The sequence below is a fragment of the Cervus canadensis genome, chromosome 29 (assembly GCF_019320065.1).
Source record: "Cervus canadensis isolate Bull #8, Minnesota chromosome 29, ASM1932006v1, whole genome shotgun sequence".
Classification (NCBI taxonomy): domain Eukaryota; kingdom Metazoa; phylum Chordata; class Mammalia; order Artiodactyla; family Cervidae; genus Cervus; species Cervus canadensis.
The window spans coordinates 6927497-6933892 of NC_057414.1; the positions used below are offsets into that span (position 1 = coordinate 6927497).

The window sequence follows — 6396 nt, forward strand, 5'->3', positions numbered from 1 at the left end:
TAGTGGTTTTCCCTACTTTCTTCAATTGAAGTCTGAATTTGGCAATAAGGAGTTCATGATCTGAGCCACAGTCAGCTCCTGCTTTTGTTTTTGCTGACAGTATAGAGCTTCTCCATCTTTGGCTGCAAAAAATATAATCAATCTGATTTTGGTATTGACCATCTGGTGATGGCCATGTGTAGAGTCATCTCTTGTGTTGATGGAAGAGGGTGTTTGTTGTGACCAGTGTGTTCTCTTGGCAAAACTCTATTAGCCTTTTCCCTGCTTCATTTTATACTCCAAGGCCAAATTTCCCTGTTACTCCAGATATCTCTTGACTTCCTATTTTTGTATTCCAGTCGCCTATAATGAAAAGGACATCTTTTTTGGGTGTTAGTTCTAGAAGGTCTTGTAGGTCTTCATAGAACCATTCAACTTCAGCTTCTTCGGAGTTAGTGGTTGGGGCATAGACTTGGACTACTGTGATACTGAATGATTTGCCTTGGAAACAAACAGAGGTCATTCTGTCGTTTTTGAGATTGCACCCGAGTACTGTGTTTCAGACTCTTGTTGACTATGATGGCTACTTCATTTCTTCTGAGGGATTCTTGCTGACAGTAGTAGATATAATGATCATCTGAGTTAAATTCGCCCATTTCAATCCATTTTCCTCCATTCCAGTCCATTTAAGTCCATCACACCATGATGGTGTGATCACTCACCTAGAGCCAGACAGCCTGGAATGAGAAGTCAAGTGGTCCTTAGGAAGTATCACCATGAATGAAACTGGTGGAGGTGATGGAATTCCAGTTGAGCTATTTCAAATTCTAAAAGATGATGCTGTGAAAGTGCTGCACTCAATATGCCAGCAAATTTTGAAAACTCAGCAGTGGCCACAGGACTGGAAAAGGTCAGTTTTCATTCCAATCCCAAGGAAAGACAATGCCAAAGAATGTTCAAACTACCACACAATTGCACTCATCTCACATGCTAGCAAAGTAATGCTCAAAATTCTCCAAGCCAGGCTTCAACAGTATGTGAACCATGAACTTCCTGATGTTCAAGCTGGATTTAGAAAAGTCAGAGAACCAGAGATCAAACTGCCAACATCCGTTGGATCATTGAAAAGGCAAGACAGTTCCAGAAAAAGATCTAATTCTGCTTTATTGACTATGACAAAGCCTTTGACTGTGTAGATCACAACAAACTGTGAAAAATTCTTAAACAGATGGAAATACCAGACCACCTTACGTGCCTCCTGAGAAATCTGTATAGTTAGAACTGGACATGGAACAACAGACTGGTTCCAAATGGGGAAAGGAGTACGTTAAGGTTGTATATTGTCATGCTGGTTATTTAACTTATATGCAGAGTATATCATGTGAAATGCTGATCTGGATGAAGCACAAGCTGGAATGAGGATTGCCGGGAGAAATATCAGTAACCTCAAATACACAGATGACACCATCCTTATGGCAGAAAGCAAAGAATTAAAGAGCCTCTTGATGAAAGTGAAAGAGGAGAGTGAAAAAGTTGGCTTGAAACTCAACATTCAGAAAACTAAGATCATGGCATCTGGCCCCATCACTTCATGACAAATAGATGGGGAAACAATGGAAACAGGGAAAGACTTTATTTTTGGGGGCTCCAAAATCACTGCAGATGGTGACTGGCAGCATGTATGCATTAAAACATGATATTTATTTTTCAGACTTACTTCACTCTGTATGACTATCTCCATGTCTCTGCAAATGGCACAGTTTGTTCTTTTTTATGGATAAGTGATATTATCGCCTTGGCTTCTACTTAGGTCTCTCTCTCTCTCTGTGTGGGATACCCACCCCCACACTTCTCTTAAAAACTCCTACTCACTGTTTAATATTCAGTCAATGTTCAGATAAAATATTCAGATTAAATAGAATTCTTGAACTACTTCAATCATGGAGACTTCCTAGAACTCTCTCAGATGGTTTAGGGATCTCTTTGATACAGAGCCATCATATTCTTCATATCTTCATATTGCATTCATCAGACAGTAGGATGGTTATTTCTTTGTTCCCTGTGTTTTCAGCTAAGGTGTGAGCTCTTTGAAGAAAGCATTGCATCTTTGTAACTTGAGGGCTCATGTGAGTAACTACTGCCTTGTAGGTATTCCGTACATACTTGAAAGTGTGTTAGTCAGGGTTCTCCAGGGAGAAAGAATGAACAGGAGAGAGAGAGAGAGAAAGAGATTTATTATAGGAATTGACTCTCATTAGCACGGAAGCCAAGAAGTCCCACAATCTGAAATGTGGGAAACCAGAAAAGCCTATTATTTTCAGTTTGAGTCTCAAGGCCTGAAAATCAGGAGCTCTGAAGTTGAAGGGCAGGAAAATATAGATGTCCCAGCTCAAGAAGAGAGAGAGAATTTGCTCTTCTTTTGCCTTTTGGTTCCATTCAGACCCTCAAAGGATAGGATGATATCCATCCATTTTTGGTGAGTCTCTTTCCTCAGCCTCTTTTTTTTTTTCTTTCTTTCTTTTTTTTTTTTTAAATATGGAACGCTTCACGAATTTGCGTGTCATCCTTGCGCAGGGGCCATGCTAATCTTCTCTGTATCGTTCCAATTCCAGTATATGTGCTGCCGAAGCGAGCACTTTCCTCAGCCTCTTGAACCAAATGCTAATCTCTTCCAGAAACACCATCACAGACATACCCCAAAATAATGTTTTATCAGGTATCTGAGCATTCCTTAGTCCAGCCAAACTGACACATGAGGCTGACTATCACAGAGGATCCTGAGATATACCCACTGAAATCCATTTGTGATACAGTTTTGACAGTCTCACTGGTGGGGTTAATGGCTTTACTTGCCAGAGAGGACTGAGGTGGAAACAGGGGCTCAGGAGGCCAGGCTCTTACTCCACTAGGACAGCTGGGATATGCGTGCTAAAGATATTAAGCCTCTAGGCTTAGCACATGTTGGATGTGTGGTGATGAGTGCCAAGGCTGGTGGTGTGCTTAAATCTCCCTCACCAAACACAAGTGGAGTTTGGACATGGTCTTGTCCTCATCTTTTATATGTTGTGCTTGAAATAAGATTTGCAAATGGACTTATCTATTGGCCATTTACTTTTTTATAAACTCCCTGTGTCTGTATATACAGTTACCTTTTTCTAAACTCCTTGTGTATGTATATACAATCAGGCTTTAGGACTGACTATATCATGAAAGTTTGTTTTTCAGGGATAGTTATCTTCCATGAAGTTCCTTGACCTGGGGCTTAGATCCATTCATCAATATATAGTCCAACTTCAACCCAGACATAACTAGATGAATAGAGACAATGAAAATCATGAATAGCCATAGTCTCCTGCCACTGTGTCCCATCCCATGAAATTAGGCCCTACTCCTACTGATGCCAGTCTAGTTGAGACCTGAGTTTTTCCAAATCCTGTTGAACAGTAAGAATAGCTTATTCCACTCTTCTTTTTGGACTGCATCAAGGTCTAGCATGTTTTGTGACCAAGGTTTTTGGCATGATAGGAGAGGACCAGGGGGATGATGGGAGAGGCCTGCTGCAGGTTTTTAAAGTTTGAGCAGCTCCATCTGGATGAAACCGAAACAAAGAAAAATTCTGATCATAAAGACAATGTCGTCTGCACTTTAGGGAGATGGATATGTCAACACAATAGCAAAGAAGAAATTGAGCCATTTGAGAAATTGAGACACACAGTATTTTTGAGTAAGCCAGCCATTCTCATTCTTCTTTTGGACAGTTGCAGGGTCATGCCTTCTTAGGGGAATTTTAGAACTAACTCAGTGGGCTGGCTTTAATCAGATTGCAGCCGTTTCCTTTTCTGTTGCCTTGTCATAAGGAGGGGTTTGGTCAGATGCTGTCTCTCAAGCCCATAAGTTGTAATGCAGGTTTTTATGCATGGTCTGAACACAGAGGTGATAGATGGTACCCAGGATGCTTGGGAAGATTGCCTTATGACGTTGCCCTCAGCAAACTGACCTTCATAAGCTGGAGGCATCACCTTCACAAGGGCAGCTTCAGTGCCTTCTTTGAAAAAGTAATTTTCTTTTGTGAGTCACATGCTGTGTCATGGTTTATCACAATAGGAAGAACTGAAAGCTATAGAACCCAGGAGGCAAAAAAGAGCTGTCTGTCTAAGGAATAACAAGAACTGATTTTATTCTCTGCCATGCAGTGATAAAAAGGCATTTTGTAAAAGCTTTTAGCTGGTTTTCTTTTTTCCTAGTCATGTTCAGGAATGCATCTAATGCATTTTGTATTGAAAGGACAAAGGAGAATCATTTTGAAGAATTGCCTTCATTTAAAAAGATTTTATCTGACCAGAGTTGGAGATGTGGGCTCCTTATGAAGTATACAAGTCAATAGAATGCTATAGGAACATGGAAAAGTTAGTACCGACTCTGCTTGAGAGAATCTCCCAGGTTTCATACATGGGTGAACTCAAGTTGGGCCTCATAGGGTGTGTAGGAGTTTTCTATGTGAAAATGGAGAAAGGACATTCCAAAAAAGTGAAAAACCATGTGCAAAGGCATAAAAGTATCTCTCAAATCTCTACACAATTTTTTTTTGGTAAGCGCTGACTGTTTTTGCTCCTGGACTTATAAAAGAAATGCTGCTTAGGTTTCCAGAGGAGATATGAATTCCATATCAGTAATAATGGATCTGAAATTAACAGTGTAATTTCAATTATATTCTTTGGTTTGACAAATGTTTACTGAGAACTTTATCTAGAACGCTGATCTAGCTGTGCACCAGCAACGAATGAGACTAACAAAACCCCCTTCCCTCATTGTGGTTAGGGCTTCTCAGTGCTGTTTATAACATTTATGAGAGCTTTGACCTGAGGATGCCAGGGAAGCAGCTCCCTTCTCTCCCCCTCCCTCTCTCTTTCTGTATATATATGCATGTGTGTGTGGAAATGGGTCCTGCTGTGCTATTGTAAGAGAAGTAACTGGAGGTCAGTGATTGAAGCTAGAAGCACAGGGGCTCCTGTTTCCCCTCTTTCTCCTTTCTCAGACTGAGCTGATTAACTATGACCTTGTTTCTTGCTGAATCTGGATCCAGCCTCAGAATCTTTCTCAAAAAGTACTACATGGTGTTTAACAGAAAACAACAAAATTCTGTAAAGCAATGATCCTTCAACTAAAAAATAAATAAATTAAAAAAGTACTACAAATAGCCACTTCCAGCTATTTAGAACTGACTTATAGGATAAAAGCTCTAGGCCAATCACTCTCTGTATAGTTTCAAATTTGGAGAAAAAAGGGGTACTTTAGCAGATTCTGCCCTGGATGCAGAAGTCAGTCTATACTGGGTGATGATGAAAGTGATAAATGTTTAGGCTTCTACTTAGTTCAATTCAACACAGACATTTCTTGAGCACATACTATATTCTGGCATAGTCCTTGCTCTTAGGAGCTTAAAGTCCAGTGAGGAGGGGAGATGCTGTGATAGGCAGTCCTTGCAGTATGAGGTTAATAATAAACATAATAGAGATTAGGATGAGACATGATGGGAAACAGACGAGGGATGATTCTTCCTTTGTTTCTACTGGAGGGTTGGGGAAGGTGGTCATGGAAGAAAGAATCCTGGGAGATGATACTTCAAATAAGTTTTGAAACTAACTTAACATTGTAAATCAATTATACTCCAATAAAATTAAACAAAGAAAACTCTTCTAACATGCCAGTCAAGATGATTACAGTTGAGTTAGTTTAAGATCAGTTTCCATCCACATTGATAGCAGGATGATATTCTTAGATTTTTAACTAAGTAGAGTAATTTTGGGGATGTGAGAATTATCAGAGTTCACTTACTTATTCAATAAATATTTACCTGCCATCTGAAAGAGAAGATAATTAGGAATCGATCAACTGGGAGGGCAGTTGGAGTGACAGAATTCTAGACAGACAGAGGTAAAGGTATGAAAGTATAAAATCATTCACATGATCATCGCATAGGTCACCTATATTATAGAATCCCAGGTTTCTGCTCGATTCTTGCCCTTGAGGGAAGAAACATGGATTGATATCTGCATGACATCCAGTTCAATGTAAGTGTTCAATGAATTTCGTAGAAAGAATGAAAGTTGTCATCTTTCCTTTGTCTCTCTGACTCTGTTACTTCTTTTGTTAATTAAAATCTCTACTGTTTTAGGTTCAGCTGCACTGAGAAATCAGTTTGATTCAGTTCAGTTAATTAGGATTGAGCACATGTTCCATGTAAGGCCCTACCTGGAAGATCAGAGAAAGGTCCAGGAGGGGCTGACTTTTGAAATGAGCTTCCTTTGAATATCTACAAGTAGGAAGGCTTCATAATTTATTAACCAAACCTGAACCTTTGTGGAGGTGAAAGTGTGATCTGTTAGTAATTGGGATAACAGGCAGGCACAACTGAAC

At 39.8% G+C, this 6396-nt stretch overlaps 1 non-coding gene across 1 annotated transcript; it reads right to left on the minus strand.

The window, feature by feature from the left end:
• Positions 1-2508: 2508 nt before the first annotated feature.
• On the minus strand, positions 2509-2615 carry LOC122431543. Its single transcript, XR_006266560.1, has one exon. It is a non-coding gene; the product is annotated as a U6 spliceosomal RNA (small nuclear RNA).
• Positions 2616-6396: the final 3781 nt, after the last annotated feature.